General features: G+C 39.1%; 1 protein-coding gene across 3 annotated transcripts in view; it reads left to right on the top strand.

Annotated features, from left to right (window-relative positions):
- NCKAP5 (NCK associated protein 5) overlaps positions 1-17779 on the top strand; it is an 845136-nt gene that overhangs the window by 90361 nt on the left and 736996 nt on the right. The window contains exon 1 of one of the 3 annotated variants that reach the window (XM_058664410.1): positions 13352-13469. The exons of the other annotated variants lie outside the window; for them this stretch is intronic. The gene's annotated coding sequence lies outside the window, so the exon portion shown is untranslated. Of the gene's footprint in view, positions 1-13351; positions 13470-17779 lie in introns of those variants that run through there. 3 annotated transcript variants of the gene reach the window in all.

Genomic DNA, 17779 nt, shown 5'->3' with positions numbered 1-17779 from the left:
CTGCCTGGGCCTCTGCCACCCACATGGAAGACATAAACGGAGCTGCAGGCTCCTGGATTTGACCTGATCTACTCCTAGCTGTTGCAGGCTTTTGAGGAGTATACCAGCACGTGAAAGGTCTGTGTGCATGTGTGTGTGTGTGTGTGTGTGTGTAGAAAATGTTTATTTTGATGCGAATTTTTTTAAATCCATGCATATAAGCCATCTTCAGAGTATATGGGAAATGTATATTATGAAAAAATTATGCATGGATTTTAAAATTTTTACAACCAAAATAATGCTTTAATTCAATTTTACATAATGTGTTTCAAATATTTTCTTACATGGCACTCTAAACCATGTTTTAACTAATTTCACATACTAACACTTCATTTTCACAGAAGTGTAACATAGCTATGATCATTATTAATTAGTTTCACAGATAAGGAAATAGAAGAATATGGAATTGACGTACACATCCCATTCCTGGTAGCTAATCAACGCAGAACTGTAATTGGGCCCCAGACAGTGCATGGTTTTACCCTCAGGCTTTATTTCCATTTCCCTGTTAGACTATAATTTCAGTGAGATACAAAAAGAAAACTCCCTTGAAACTATTTACAGAATGTGGTTATTGGTTTATCAGTAGTTGACATTAAGCTCTCTGTTTTAGTGATTCTTGAAAAGGGACATTTTTAAGATAAGTAACCTTTCTCTTCTTATCAAGCACTGCCCAACCAAACAGAAAGAAAGCAAAAGGTAAACATTCAACTGTATCTCGGGTTATCTGTGAAAATTTTTGACCTCTTAAACTAAAATATTTTTATAGATATTCTTGGAATCTTTTCTTTTACTCCAAGTGTTTAAGCAGTGAGTACCTACAGCAGTGAGAGAAGTCATAGATAAATAATTGCACAATTGCACTCATTGCTGAGCCACACAGGCAGCTTCTACCTTGGACTCCTTGCTGAGTGGTACAGCCTGCCCAAGCATCCTAAATGTATGTACTCTCAAAATCAAGAAGCCTTGAGCCCTAGCAATCTAAAGAAGTTAGATAGGTTTCTATCCCTAAAACATTTGCAGGGCGATTTTATTAGGACTTGAGTTTCTGGGCAAGTTTTGTTTTTATCACACTGTTATTGTCTTAAATCTGCTGTTCACTCAAAAGGTTTTGTTGGCCTTAATTCAATTCTCTATTTTCTGGACTCTTAGTGTTTTGTTGAGCACTTTTCCATCCAGACAGATAACAGGATTTGGTGACAGCTTTCAATTTCATTACCACTGAAAACTTCTGTGGGTATAGGGTTTCTCTGTGTAGGTTGGTTCCTGACTGTCACTTATTTAGTCCATTATTTATTGGCCCATAAAACTTGCCTGTTCTGCAAATAACTCACTAATTCTTCTAGTGTGAATGAATGCCTCTAAAGATACTCAATGTGCATGTAAATAATCTGCCTGAAAGACTCTTGGTCTACAGTAAATCCACTTAAAAAAGAGATGCTTGGCCAGTGAAAGTATCAGCTAGATTCCAGTGTTTAAAGATCTTAATGTTCTCAGAGATACTCAGACTTAAAGTAATCTAATTGGCTGAGAAGATAAGGTACTGAAAGTAAGAAGGACCCTTACTTCTGTCTGTTGGTTCATTCCCTCACATAGTTCCACTCTGTAGCTGGGCAGGTCCAAAACTTAGAATCCAGAACTCAATGTGGATCTCCCTTGTAAGTGACAGGGACTCAATTACTGGAGTCATCACCTGCTGGCTCCTTGGCAGGAAACTAAAATCAGGAACAGAGCCTCAACCTGGACCTACTCAACTCCAATAAGAGATGCGCATGTAACCAAGCAGTGAGTTAACCACTGCACCTACCCTGAAACTTACAATAGAAGAAACAACTTGAAAACAGTAGTGCTAAATGGATAAATAAATGATGACATCCCCATTGTATGAAATATTATGCAGGTGTGTCAAGTAGAACGTCTTGCCATGTAATCCATTCAATATTCATGTGTATTAATGACCTACTGTGTGGCAGATACTGTGCCAGGTTCTGAGACCATACTGAAGGATCGATAATTACCATTTACTGGGCTCATGGAGCTTATAGTCTCACAGAGGCGTTAGATATTAACAAAATTAGCATGTTACTTTCATGGCCAGGTATCTTGGGGGGGGGGGCATGGAGAAGGGGCAGTTTGATTGTTTCAAGTCATCCCTTAAAAAGCTAGTATTTGTGTGTGGAGCTGAGTCACTGTGTAGGATGGTTAATCTGATGTTGCACAGATGTGCGGCATAATAGCCACCCTAAGCAACAGAACATTGAGGCATCATGGAGGACTGGAGCAGCTGGCACAGCTCCCCAGTGATCTGTGCCATTAGGAAACCTGAAGTCCTGTTTAAATTCAGTTGAGGCCTTTTTTCTTTTTTTTTTAATAGAATGAAATGGTTAGAGTAACAGTATTTCTGATTTTTTCATGTATTTTTTGTAATCTTTTGTGCTGGAGACAGCATGAATAATTAATGAGAATTTTTATTGTATATCTCATGAAACTATAATGATGCTACAGTTGTTGCATGCCACAGATAATATGATAGTATTAGTTTCATAGTTCTATAGTAAACTCTGTGATGTTCTATCTTCAAAGTTTAATGTGCTCTTGCTATGATAGAAGACAGCATAAGAAACTAAAGGAAAATTTGCTTTGAAACTAATTTGCAAAGGTTTAGATGACATAATGATTGCTTTCGTGACCTGAGTATTCATCTGATCTGTGTGTTTTGCGCCTGTGCCTATTTTAAAGCGAAATGTATTATGTCTTCTAAACAGAAATTTCTTTTCTGTGGGCATTTAAAGATTTATTTTTATTTATTTGAAAAGGAAAATTAAAGAGAAAAAGAGAGACAGAAAGCAATCTATCTGTTAGTTCACTGCCCCAATACCTGCAGTGGTCGGAGTTAAGCAGGTCAGATGGCCAGAGCCAAGAGCCTTCTTCTAGTCTCCCACCTAGGTTCAGGAGCCCATGAACTTGAGCCATCCTACTGCTTTCCCAGTCTGGATCAAAAGTGGAGCAGCCAGGGCATGAATCAGTATCCATATGGGAAGTTGGCAATGCAAGTGGAAGTTTAGCCTACTATACCATGGCACAAGCCACATTCTGTGGGCATTTTTACAACATGAAGAATCATTAACCATTCTCAGATTCTTGAACTTTTATTCTTATATAAATGGTATTGATTTTTCTCTACAATCCAATGCAGCAGTTATTATTGTTTTCCTGTTTTGGTGATAAAAGAAGTTGGCACTTTTCATTACTTCTTTATTAGCATTATCATTTCCCTTCATAATAGTATCATGATGAACTATTTGCGTCTCAAGTATTGTCTTAACATCCTGTTCTGAAAAGCACACTTTTAACAAATCCTATGTGGTCCTTTATTTATATTTATAGACTAGATCCCTTGAAGTGAGTACTGAGTGAATTATATGTATATTTAAAACCTTCACAGCTATTGCCAAATGGTTTTTAAAAAATGTATAATAATAATTTATTTCTTCTTCAAAAGTGTGCAATATAGCCTAGTTCCCCAAATTTTTCATATCATTGGGTGTTATGGACATTTCTAATTTTATTGAATCAATAGATAAAGTGTTTGATTTCTGTTTCACTGACTATGATAAACATATTTTCAAGCATAACTTGGCTAGATGTGGTCTGTTATTGAACTGTGTATTTGCTTTGGTTTTTTTTTTTTTTTTTTCTTTTGGCCATTTTTTCTGTTGGAGTATTTTTTTTTTTCCTATTTAACTTGAGAGAACTATCTTTGTATTTGGGACACCATGTCTATTTATTACATGAGTGAGACATTTTGGGTTTCTTTTTATGGCTTAATTTATAGTTTCTTTAGTTTGAAAGTATTTTCAGTTTCATGTAAATTGAATCTGTTTTTCCCTATGGTATCTTAGTTAGATGAATCTTTTAGTTTTAGTTTATACAATTTAATATTGTCTCCCAGAGTTCTTATTTTTCAGGGCCTTAAAAATTCTGATAACTTAAATCTCTCAAAAGTTCCTTTTGGTAAGTTATCTTGAATAGAGTTCCAGCAGACCCTCCTTCCACTTGCATACCAATTCCTCATGTAACTTGGTGGATAATATGATTTACTCACATGTAATTTTCTTACTCCTATGAATATTATTTTTGTCAACATTTTATTTTACTGACAGTATTGGGATTCAGCATGTAACTATGATGATGGACCAATTTGTAAACTTTCCATGAAGTGCCTCTACTTTTCTGGTGCTTGTGCCAGCACCAGTGAGCTTGCTGCTTGAATTAGAGCATTTTTTTTCCTATTATTAAGATATATTTAACAGTTTCAACACAAGTTCATCTTTGATCTGGAATGATTGAAAATGCATGCTACATTATATCTTCACTTCTTGACATGATAGTGTCTGTTATGCATGTACTCTATATGACTATATGTATATATATGATTACCTATATGTTTATAGTCATTCTTTTTTTTTCTTTTTTTATTAATTATTTTGCATTATGTGACAGTTTCATAGGCTCTGGGAATTCCCCCACCCTTCCCCCTCCCCTCCCCCTGGTGGATTCCTCAACCTTGATGCAGTATTACAGTTCAAACTCAATCAAGATTCTTTCCTTGCAAACATATACCAAGCATAGAGTCCAGCTACTTATTGTCCAGATGGGTTGAACAGTTTCTTGGGGAGACCATTTCTGGTCCAAAGTTAGAGCTGGTAGAATATCATCACAGTCAATTAAGAGTCCCAATATAACATCAACAGCAATTTGCAATATTATGGAATTGACATGGTTTTGAGTAACCACTATGTTAAAAAAAAAAAAAAAAAAGCAAGTCCTAACCACAACCTATGATTAGCTCATTGACATTTCAATTTTAGTTTATATACAGGACCGGCTGCTATATACCTTAAAATGGCTATAAGGTACCATTTAGCTGTCTCGTGTCTATTTCATTTTAGTATTTAGCCATTTGTTGTGTTGAAGTATAATTTTGCTGATCTTGGCAGATTTTAGGATAATCTAGACTGGCTTGTAACTCTAACAAGATATTTGTTGACATTTAAGGTACAGAACATTTTTTGGGGGAGGGGGTGTTCAGGAAAATCCTCAACACCATGGTGAGGAGTAACTAATCTTTGTGTCCCACCCAGCGAGGCATGAGCCAATCCACGCCAGCTCTTTCCTGTCAGATTTCAAGCTCTACTTTCTGTTGTTTGTCTATTTATTTTAGGTTTTTTTTTTTTTTTTTTTTTTAGTTTGTATGATTGTTTGTTTGCTGTGAGGGGTTTTCGAAGCGATCCCGATGGTCATTGTGAGGGAGGGCGGGGGTCCAGAGGTGGAGCCAGGCTCGGACCAGAGAAAGCTCTCCTCCCTGGTCCTGAAGGACATTTATTGTTCTTCTGTTTCTGCGGACCGCTCAGGGCTTCTGGTTGTGTTTCCGATGAGGTTGGTTTCTGCGCGGTAGTGTTTGGACTTCTTCCATCCCCAGCGGAAGCTCCAGTTGGGAGTGGGTGACCTCAGAGTAGTCGGCGTCCGAGGGCATCCAATTCCCTGTGGCCTCCGAGGGCAGTTGGGATATAGTCCTTGTTGCTCGTATTAATAGTTTGTGGTGAGAGTGAGAAAAAAGTACAATATAGCCTATCAAGATCAAATCTGGTAATTCATAGACAGCAGACTCAAAGCGGCACTAAACAACAGTAAAACTACTATACCAATGCATGAGGGGGGAATCTGGTGCGATCCTGACAACCTCTTAGCAGGAGGTCATGTGTGCGGAGCAGGGGGGCACTCCAGAGTGGAGCACGTGGTAAGGAGGAGAATTAGAGCATTTTTTAAAGATTTGTTTATTTTGTAGTCTGAGGGCTGCATAGGGAGGTAGATAGACGATTCCTATCACTAGTTCATTCCTCAGACGCTTGCCATGCATGAGGACTGAGGCCAGAACCTCTGAACGTGGAGCTCAGTTTAGATCTCCCACATGACAGTGTGAGGGTCTGAGTCACTTGAGCCACATTGCTGCCCCACCCTGGTGTCTGCAGTAGCAGGAAGCTGCAGTGCAGAGCCAGAGGCAGGTGCCGAACCCAGCATTCCCACTAAGGTGGGGCATCTTACATGCCATCTTAACTTACTTACTCACCCTTGCTGATTGTGTGTCAAAGCATATTTTGATTATCTTATAAAACTTCCCTGAACGATTTTCAGTATTCTTGCATATTCTCTCTCCCTTATGAACTTTAAAGTAATTTTTATTTTAATGCAATTTCATTATACATTTTATTAGAATTATATCACCTACATATCACTTAAGGAATAATCATTAGTTTTACAATATTATCTGTAATCCAATATGTATTTTTGCCACTTCATCACTTGTCATTTTTTTAACATTTTCATCAAATAGCTCTTCAATGAACTCTATTGGTAAAGTTTTTACCTAGACATATCAGAATTCAGGATGTTTCAGTATTTTACATATGGCATACATATCATGACAATGTTTTATGTTTTTATCTTATTTTCAATTGCCTTAACATATTGTTAATTTAATAACTTAAAATGTCAGATTTTTAAAACACTAATTAATTTTATATAAGTAAAATACACTATACTCAATTATGGTAGATTTTGATTTCATTAAATAGGGGGCCCAGCAGGATGGCCCAGTGGCTAAATCCTCACCTTGCACACACCAGGATATCATATGTGCAACGGTTCATGTCCCAGCTGTTCCATTTCCCATCCAGCTCCCTGCTTATGGCCTGGGAAAGCAGTCAAGAACCCCAAACAAAGCCTTGGGATCCTGCACCCACATGAGAAACCCAGAAGAAACTCCCTGGTTCTTGGAACCTAGTTTCAGATTGGCTCAGCTTCTGCCGTTGCAGCTACTTGGAGGACTTAACCAGCAACCAGAAAATATTTTTCTCTGTATCTCCTGCTCTTTTAAAATCTGCCTTTCCAATAAAAATAAATTTATTTTTTAAAGTTTTAAAAAGGCCTAACAGGACATGCTATTTGAAACATTTATGTTAATTTTATATGAAAAATTTTTTCTGTTTCTGAATCAGATTTTTAAAAAAAATTATTTGTTTGTTTGAAAGATCAAGTTACAGAGAGTGAGAGTGAGACAGAAAGAGATAGTCCATCTGCTGGGTTACCCCCAGAGGGCTTGGGTGAAGTCAGGAGCTCCATCTGGGTGTTCTATGTGGAAACAGGGGCTCAAGTACTGGGACCATCCTTCTCTGCTTTCCCAGAGCTGGTTTGAAAGAGCAGACAGAACTTGGATTGGGGCCCTTATGGGTTGCTGGTCCTGTATACAACAGCTTTGCATGTCTTACTGCAACACCAGCCCTTCCCCAGAATCAGATTATGAGATAAAAATCCACTGAGTTAATAAAGTGAATTGTGAACATTTTCATTTTTCTTCTGGGGAACAAATTAAAATATGTGACAACTACTCATTTCTTAAAATGAAGATAAAATGCAACTCTAAGACCATATTTACCTAGCTTAAAATCATAGAATTCTAGCATTTTATTACCTTTTACATCTACTTCAGTTTGGTACTTTTTATGCACAATTTTATCATTTGTGAATTGTTTAGAAAAGCATACATTTTCTGATGCAGTGTTAGAGAACTGCACATAATCTCATTTTTCACAGTACTTCTCTGCTCACTCATGTCTCATTTCCTAGTTTTCATGTTGTGTGCTTTTTTCTCTCTTCTTCAATCAGAGTCCCAGAAAGTTAGTTATTTTATTCATCTCCTCAATTAACTAGATGTTATTTCACTTCATTCTTTGCTCCTTCTGTTTGTTTTGTTTTGTGTTGTTGCTGTTCTTGTCGCTTGAACGTATTCTCTGAGATTTCTTTGCATGGTTCTCTGCTTACCTCATTATGAAAGTCTCAGCACGCATTCTTCAAGGAGCTCTTTGCTCACTGCCCTCTTTCAGCCACCCTCTTACTCCTGGACATCTGTTGATTTCACCAATTTTGTGTTCACTGTTCTTTATCTCACCATCTGAAATTGTACACTTTTAACCTTTTTAATAGATTCATTCTTTAAAAATTTTAGAACAGTTTAGGTTGACAGAAAAAATGTAAAGATAGCATATAGATAGACACAAGCCTTGTATATGCCAAGATGCTATATGGACACCTGTTTGTGTCCTGGATGATTCACTTCCCATCCAGCTCCCTGCCTGTGGCTTGGAAAATCAGTAGAGGATGGCCCAAAGCCTTGGAACCCTTCAGGCACATGGGAGACCTGGAAGAAGTTTTTGGCTGCTGTTTAAGGATCAGTTTAGCTCCAACCATTACGGCTGCTTGGGAGGTGAACCAGTGGAAAACAGATCTTTCTTTCTGTATCTCCTGATCTCTTAAATCTGCATTTCCAATACAAATAAATACATCTTTTTAAAAAAAATACTATACAGAGTTCTCTTATATCCCTCTTCTAGTTTCCTTCATTATCAACATCCTATTACTGAGTATGTTGGGCACAATTAAAGATACACTGTTTTTATCAAGATGTCATACCATTCAAGTTTTCTTGGTTTTACCATTTTTTTGTTTGTTTGTTTGTTTGTTTTTAAATCTGTCTCCATTGTCCATTCAGGCTGCCACATTTGTATTTAGTTGGCACCTCTACTGAAGTTTCTGCTGTTTGACGATATCTTGGTCTTTCCTTGTTTTTGATGACCTTGGCAGTTTTGATGCGTACTAGCAAGCTATCTGTTGGTGTGTGGGCCAGCAGATAAAGCAGCCACGTGCAACACTGCCATCCTATATCAGAGCAGTGGCTTAAGTTTTGTCTGCTTCCAATGTAGCTTCCTGCTAGGGTGCCAAGGAAGGCAGCAGCAGAAGGCTCAAATACTAGGGTCCCTGCCACCTTTGTGGAAGACCTAAATGGAGTTCCTGTCTCTTCATCCTGGCTCAGCGCTGGCAGTTTGGAAACAGCAGATGGAAAATCTCTGTCTCACACTCTCTCTTTTTCACTTTGTCTTTAAAATAAATAAACAAACAAATCTTTAAAACATCAACCTGTAGGACAACCCTGAATTTGTGTGACTGTTTTTCTTTTCTGATTGCTCTTTTGAATACTTCCAGGACTTTGTTGAAGAGGATTGCCATGAAAAGGTATTTCTATTGAAATGCTCATGCTGGTTTTACCTTTCCTTTTTTTAATGTTGCATACAGCCATAGATTTGGTTGGATTTGTTAAAAAATCTTGCATCCTAATGGTAAATCCCACCTGATCATGAGGTATAATCTTTTTGATGTGTTGTTGAATTCTGGGACCTAGTATGTGATAAAAACTTAGTTTTCTTGTGTCTTTGCCTGGCTTTCATATCAAGACAAGATTTAATTGTTAAAATGATCTTGAAGTAAGACATGAAACACACACACTAACAATAAACATGGTACTAAATCTCTTCTGGTTCCGTGACTAAAACATCTATAATTCTGGTTTCAGACTGTTACTGTATTTTTCATGATAATACACATGTATATCAGACAAGAAAAAACTTCCTCACCCTTTTATTAATTTACTGTGTATGGTTGACATACATTTTGACTTCACACTCACTTATAGTAATTTTTGGCTCATCACTTATATATTCTTTGCTCTCTTTCTCTGGTTCGCCATCGGGCATCAGTTTTCCCTGCTGTCTAGGCCTGAAATATTCCCCCTAGGATTCCCATCCCTCATCCCCTTAATCTGTGATGAAATCCATATGCTGAATCCTTCCTGAATTATTCTACAATGGGATACTCAATACATTCTGTACTTTCACTTGGTTAGCCCCAGACCGGTGTGTCCAGCTTCCAATTGTATCTCTATAGCGTGGGGGTCCATGAGCTCCCTTAAACTTCACATTCATAATAGAACTCTTGATGCAAGGGTCAAAAAGTGGCTGTTTCTCTTTTCTTCACTTATTGTAAACCACAAACCCAGGAGTCACTCTCAATTTAAATCCCTATCCACGGAAATATTGGGAACAGGGGTTGGAGACCTACCAGGTGGGTAGAGGGGAATCCTTGTTGTAACTCTGTGCTGTGCCATGTGAAGTGGATCCTGACATTCTACAAGGCTTCTTGTGGACAAGCCATGTAATTGTTTGTCTTCTTTAAAGTTTTGGGTACTTTCTGGGTTTTACAACTGTGAAGTTAAAATTCACAAAACGCAGAAAGCAAATGACAATACTGTTTTTCATTTTCTTTGAATTGCTTTGAATTACAAGAATGTCTTTATTTTAATAACTATATCAAACCTCTCTTTTTAGAGATCTTATTACCTCTTCCCCCAGGATTAAATAAATTCTTTAACAGCTTTTCAAGCTGTCAACTGCCTCTGGGTCACCAGGGATTTTACAGAAATGCAGATTCTGGGCCAGGAAGTCTGGAGCAGTGTGGGTTGTGGTTTCTAACAAGTTCCTGGGGATGTCAATATTGCTGGTTGTACAGAGCACACTTTGAGTAGCAATAGCAAAGTCACACAATCCTTCTGGGTGTTTGAAAATATGATGTTGTTTAACTTTGTTTTATATCTGTGTCAAACCAATGATTAAGAATGTTATACTATTTAGTGCTAATGATTTGTGATTATTCTGATTTTTTAAAGTTGTCATGTTTTTATTTTCTGTACCCCATCAAAAACTCAGTCTGTATACTTTATAGATTCATTTCATTTTTTTCCATGAAACTTTTTGCCCACTTTGAAAATCCACATTATGTATTAAGCATGTGTGTCAGTAAATTTCGTTTTAAAAAAATTAACCATAATTTAAAGAATTAGAAATGATAGACAGATGCACAATTTTTGATTTCCTCTACAGTCGGTTCTGAAGGTGACCTTTTCACATGATCTACCACACTTAGTAGTGTGGTGGATGACCCTTTGGGACACCCTGGCCCTTCCTGGCTTTAACCCTGAAACTTACACTTGTTAGGAGTCCTCAGAGAACCAGATCAGCACTAAGACTGTTCTCTGACCCTGGAAAGTGACAGGCTTTCAAAGTGACTGCCCTGACACTCACATATTTTGATGTATTTGTTAAGCAATCACTTCTCCTTGGTTATTATTTTTTTTTTTGCAGGAGATGTGTAGAACATGTTTCGATCTGCCTCACAAGGATGAATTGATGCTCTCAGAGTCCTTTCTGTGACTTGAGGCTTGAAGCTCTTTATCTCTTCGCTCTTTGATAAGCACATGATTGTACTTCCTTGCTAAAACTAAAGATGTAAAGCTAGCTCTGAGATACTTACATTTGCTTTGCATATACTCTGGAAGACTAAAAACAAAATACAAGGAAACAAAAAACACTGATCTCCTATTTTGTAAAGCCGAGTACACAACAGATAATTGGGATACACTTAAAATCCTCTGTCCTTTAGATTTGGAGTTCTATGTAGCTTATTTAGGAAATATTGGTCTGGTTATTTTTCATGAGCTGATAATTATGTCGACGGTAATGGTATTCATGATGGTACATGAAAAATTTGCTTCATATGTGCTAAAATTCACCAGAAAGGCCTTTTAAAAACATAGGTCATATCATACTATTCCTTCTAATGGCATTCCAAGATAAATGACATGAATCTGTTCTAATTAGTTTCAAAAATCCCTGAACACTTGGCAATTAGTAGTAACGATTGTTCTATTAGTAACATGTAATATTCCTAATGTCAAGTGTGTAATGTGTTATTAAGCAAAACAGATTCTGAGAATATCTTGGCTGGTAAAAGGGCACCCTTGAGCACTGCAAAACTTCACTTCAGGAGTGTTTATTAGGACTGGACATTAGAGGTGGACTTACAGACTGAAATCAAATATGTGCTTAGAATGTGGAGGAGGGATCCATGGTCACACTCTGCTCATCATCCCTGTCTGACTACAGTGTCTTGAGCCCCTACCAAATAGTGGGCATTAAATGTAGTCATCAGTTTTCACTGAAATTGTGGCAATGTCTGTAAGTGTTGATCAAAATCCTAAATACCTTGTAGTAAAATATTGCAACAGACTGTTAGCATTGGCTTGGAAATACTCAGGGAGGCATGCATGTGCAACTGGAAAAGTGCCGGAAAAACTGGCTGATAGAGCGGCATCCATGCAGAAAGCTCTGAAGCTTGGAACGCGTCCCAGCTCATAGGCAGTGAGATCCCTGGGTTGCTTTGCAATTCAAATACACCGGTACTTTCCATAGAAGCCTCTGAGGCTCCCCCACAGTGATGGGGTCCTTTGAATGTTCACATGTAAATGGGAGTCTTTGTACTCTGGAGCTTGAAGCTGAAGTCAGCTTTGGTAGCTCAGCTACTAGTGGAGACTCCTGCTTTGGTGATAAATTCAGATCTTGAAAAAAGGGAAAAAAATCTCGAAGTGAGTGGCTTTCAGATCTCTGATCACAGAGGACGTTAAAGATCACAGCATGCCACTGCCCAGTGGCTCTACCAGTCTGCCTACATTATTTAAGAGAGTCATCAACAGTTCATTATGTGTTGGGAAATTCTGTGTTGGAAAAGACATGGAAAGATGAAAAGGGTAGGGGAGAGATTTGTTTACCTTTGGCCAAGCCTGTTTCTTCCATATTCATGCCTTCGACCACAGAATTTCCTCTGTCATGAGAATCTTTATCTAGTCCCCAAAATGAGTCACAGGGAATTCCACTGCCATTCAAATCTCCAAAGAATCAAATGTTGTTGTCATCCCAAGAATTCCATAGGACACAGCCAGTCTTCTTTCTGAGACATCTTTGCTCAGATGTGTGGTGCTAGAAGTAGTTGATGCCCCAACTTGTCATTAATTGAAAAGTGGTTGTCCTGAACTTTGCATGAGACGTTTCTGCACATGGTCCTGCTGGTCTGCAGAACGACAGAGTGATTGGTGCTGAATCTAAAGGCAATGTCTTCATCCCAGACTAACCTGGGCCATTTGGAGGTGTCACTCTTGACTCGGACCATCTGGGGGAATTCTCTGGCCCCATGACTTCGTCTTTTCCCAGTCATCCTAGAATGGGAGTTCCCTTTTACTCTGGCATCGCAGCGTATGCCACATGATTCTGTCTGTCTCCTCTATTAAGTTCCTGGGAGTGGATGCTTTCATTTCTGGATCCCCAATACAAAACACAGTAGGTATTTAATCTAAATTTAAAGAAGTGAATGAAAGTAAGACACTTCGTATAGGTTAGCCTGGTTGAACTGAAAAGAGCAGGCACACCCTTCTAGCTATCACTGGGGTGGGATTTAGTGCAGGTGATGTAATGCAACTTGACAGGGTAGTTAAATATTGACAGGCAGGAGGAAGCACGCTGGCACTGTTCAGAAAGAGGGAAGTAAGGGTGCTGTGGCTGTCAGATCAGAACTGAAGCTGGAAGTGGCTGCAGTGGTCTCAGTGACCCAGCTGAGGTCATTCAGTACATTTGGCACTTGTTTCAGTCAAGGTAAGATTTGGAGGCTGGCTGGGAAGATAATGGGTTGCGATGTAGGGAAATGCAACCTCTGCACCTGTGGCTTACAGATAGATGGCTGGCGTCCCAGACGCTCCCTGCTGGCTGCCCACTTGCATCAGGCTCTAGCAGCTCTACATTGAAGGCGTGGAATCTGTTTCCACTCTCCCCACCTTACCATACTCTGCCACAATCCGTGCCTTAACATAACCTCTTAATGTGATTGGGGCTGGAGATAAATGCCTGTATTCTGAATGTGTAGTTGAGGAATGTGTCCATTTGAATTCATTTATAAATACTCTTTGATGGTGATGATTAGAGACATGCATAGTGATGGTATTAGGAGATCATAAGCAAGTTTAGTGCTACCTGGCTGTTGCTTTACAGAGGCAGTGGTGGGAAGGGGAGGGAGAGACACATTTGACAAAGCATTTAGCTTTCATGTGGAAAAAGGGTGTAGGCAGAACTGAGTACAAGGAGGGTATTAGGTTAGTGAGAAAATGCCAACAGACAGCAGTCAGAAATGGTTTAGTTGAGTCTAACTGCTTTTAGAATAGGGTGTGTGTCACCTTGAGAACAAAATACCCCCATTTGACTCTAGAAAGATGGTTTTAATCAGCCAGCCTGGCTCAGGCGAGTGTTTTAGAAAAAAAGAACTGGTGTTGTGCTCATAATTAAACAGTCGCAGGCAATAACAAGAAACAGGTAACATAAATCTGTGTTTAGTTCCTTTACTTTGAGAAGGGGAAAATGTTGGGAGATAAGTGAACACAGAGTAAGGCAAGTGACTGGGAACTCAGATCTGTTTCAGGTCTCAGTGTAAGCAAGTGACTGGTTAAAGAAGCCAGTCTCTGAGTGCTTTCATTTTTTCATCTGAGAAGTGGACAGAATGAGAACTGCTGGCTTGCTGAGGTGGAGCTCCGATATAGTAATGGATGGGGAAGCACATCAGAATCTGCTGAGCCCTGGCAGCTGACCACAAAATTAATACCTCTCTTCCAAGTTGAAACTGCTCATTCCATTTTGTCTTTTAACATGACAGCTCTATTAAAACATGATCTGTAGAGCATCCAATCCAAACACAGAATGGTGTATCCATCACCTCAGTCAATCCTAGCAATTTTCAACATCACAATACAAAAGTCATACCCACTAGAAGGCATTCCCTACTTCCACTTAATTTCCCTAGCCCTTACTGGCCCTAACCTGCTTTTTGGCTGTATGGTATTGACCTATTCTGGCACTTTAGATAAATGAAATCATGTAATTTATGATACTTTATGTCTCCTGCTTTCACTTTACTATATGTTTCAGGGTCTCTCCATGCTATGGCATGTCAATACTTCAACTTTTTTTAAAACAAAACATGCCAAATAATATTTCCTAGTGTAGATACAAAATGTTTAATTTTATCAGTTTGGAGATTGGGTTGTTTTTCCTTTTGGCTTTTATGTATAGTTCTGCTGTGAAATTCATGGACACATTTCTGTGTGGACAGGCATCTGTCTTATCAGAATGTCACTTTAAACACTAGATGTTGGCCACTATACCTTCCTGAGAAGTTAGGAGAGCCGAATAGGGGACACTTGAGGAAAGCACGTTTTTCTTAGCAGAAATTAAGGAAAATATTAAAATGATCATCACTTTTGTTTAGAAATTGCAACACAACCACAGCTCAAGTTCAGTTGAGATTCCCCCTTTGCAAGCATATACCAAACATAGAGTCCAGCATCTTATTGTCTAGTCAAGTTCAACGGCTTCTTAGGTATACCCTCTCTGGTCTGAAGACAGAGCCAGCAGAGTATCATCCCAGTCAATTGAAAGCTCCAACAAGGTGGAGGAATCCACCATGGTGGGAGGGTTTGGGGAGGGGTGGGGAGAACCCAAGTACCTATGTAACTGTGTCACATAATACAATGTAATTAATGAAGTAAAAATAATAAAAAAAAATAAAGTACAAGTAAAATGTAAAAAAAAAAAAAAAAAAAGAAATTGCAACACAAGCCTACAATACAAGTAGGCTAACCACTTGCCCTAGCCCATATGGTTACAGTGCCAGACTCACCATCAATATAATATCAAGTGTGTATCATGAATACATGGAGTCATGATGATGTTTGCATATTGCACAGTCAGGGGTGGACTTAACAAGTAGGAAAGTAAAAGCAGCCTACAACAGTGAAGTGCTTATAAGGTCCAACAGGTAAATAACTCATGAAAATAATACACCTGAGTGGAATGGATGGGGAACGTAAGTAGGACTACAGGCATTCTGAGTGACCGATGGCCTTGTTGTCAGGGAGACCGTGGGGAGTGGCAATGACTGAGGGAAACTCAGAGTAGGCCTCATCCAATGGGGCAGAAAACATTGAACTTCAGCTGATTGTTGTCTGATAGGTGTAGGATAGGTATATCAGCTCTCCTGACTCTGCTCTTTTTTTTTTTTTTTTCTTGAGGACAGAAGTTTAGAACTGATGGTAAAATCCACTCACTGGGCTAAGTGATATTTACCCCCACCAAAGCTCTCTGTGTTGTTGTGTCAAGTGGGGTGAATTGTTTACTTGGAGACCAGAGAGTTTAGGGGTCATTCAAATGTAATTCCTCTACTACTTACTAATTGTATCATTGTTTGTCACCATTTGTCAGATCTCTTATTTCTTATTTGGAAAGTCTTATGGAATGTACTCAGTTGATTCTTTTGCCTGCAATGTTCTGGAATTGCCTAACAGCCACCCAATTCAGGGTTCTGTAACTGATAACAGCAGCCTAGAATATCTAAGAGGCAGAGGCACAGAATTCCAAGAACAATAAACCCAACAAAACTTGGGATGCTCTGAGCAGCTTTCCTGCAAATCTTCTAATGATTAAATCCCTCAGCTTTAGTTCAGAGAGCTTTTTTCCCCACGTTACTTTTATTCTTAGAATTCTCAGTGCATAGGGCTGTATTTCTCTTTGACTGTGACTGAGTATGTCCTCAATCTGAACCCCTCTTCATTACCGTGCTGAAGCAGACTTGTCTCCTTTTAAAACTTCTGTTACAAGTACCAAGAGCAATACAATTCTATGGCTCTTGGAGGATTTAGAGGGTTTCATGGGGAACTATTTCTGATTGAAATATCCAAAACTTCAGAGGCTTCATTAAAGAACAAGATGTTTGCCTGATGCTAGTCTGTGCCACCCAGCATGGCCTGTTTTGGAGCTGAACATGTGGGAAAGGCAACAGTGAAAAAAAAAAAGCACAGCCTCAATGCCACCTTGGATTATGCTGTTGAGCTTTCTTTCCATTTGCCCTCTGATCCTACTCTTCTCACTCAGGCTAGTGTGGGAGTAACTCATTAAAACAATACTAAGAGAGCCACACATAGTTTTATTTGAGAGTAGCCCTGGGGTCTGAACAGTCTAATTACTACATACTTGGGTTCATGTGCTTTTCATTCCTTTTATAATTTGTTCCTCCAAGCCATCCTGCCAGCTAGAACATAGCTATTGTCCCAGTTTGGCAGTTAAGGAAATTGAGGTTCTGCACTGGTTTGAAGTCTCCAAGTTGATTAGCTGCAGAACTGGAATCACCATGCTCATCACCCAAGGTACTTGTCAATCACTCAGCCACAAAGAAAAGTCCTGTCTCAGCTAAGTAAATCATTAAAGTAAGGTCACAGAAGTCCTGGGTAGCAGCTTCTAATACTATCCTTTGAGAAACTGTTAATTGTGAAAGAACAGTTTATGAAGGCTAGAAGTGTGTGTTGCAAATGCTTAAGTGAAATAGGCCTCCCTCCCTTTTTAAATCTTTATGTGTCTCTTGCATTGAGATAAGTTGGCTTAAAAACTCTTGACTGAAAAAGCTCAGTTTTAAGCCTCATCTAAGAATTGTATTCCCTCCTCACTAATTTTAGTACTCAGCAGCTCCCACTTGTTTGACATTTTCTACTTATGTCAAACAAATTTCTCACATTGCCATTCACTTTCATTTTCCCCTGCTCCTTTCTCCTTGCTCAAAATGTTGAACAGCTGGCCACATTCAGGACATAATAATTCCTGCACCATTATGGCCTCCTTGACCCCCTCTCCAGCCTTCTCTTCCCCTGGCGGAACAATCCCAGGGCTATTTAGCTTCTGCTCACAGTTCCTGCTTGGCCACCCTTTGATCTACATTGTAGTTCCTCTCTTCATCTTCCCACTGGAGGCCCAGGAGGACAATAGATCTGTCCTGTCTCCAGTGTGAGGGGGCTGCCATCCCAACCCCAGGGATTAGCATATTTCCCACACTGAGTAGCCATCCACTCTTTGCCGGGAAGAACACCTGC

This window comes from Ochotona princeps, chromosome 5, assembly GCF_030435755.1.
Source record: "Ochotona princeps isolate mOchPri1 chromosome 5, mOchPri1.hap1, whole genome shotgun sequence".
Taxonomy (NCBI): Eukaryota; Metazoa; Chordata; class Mammalia; order Lagomorpha; family Ochotonidae; genus Ochotona; species Ochotona princeps.
This window is presented reverse-complemented; position numbering and strand designations above follow the sequence as displayed.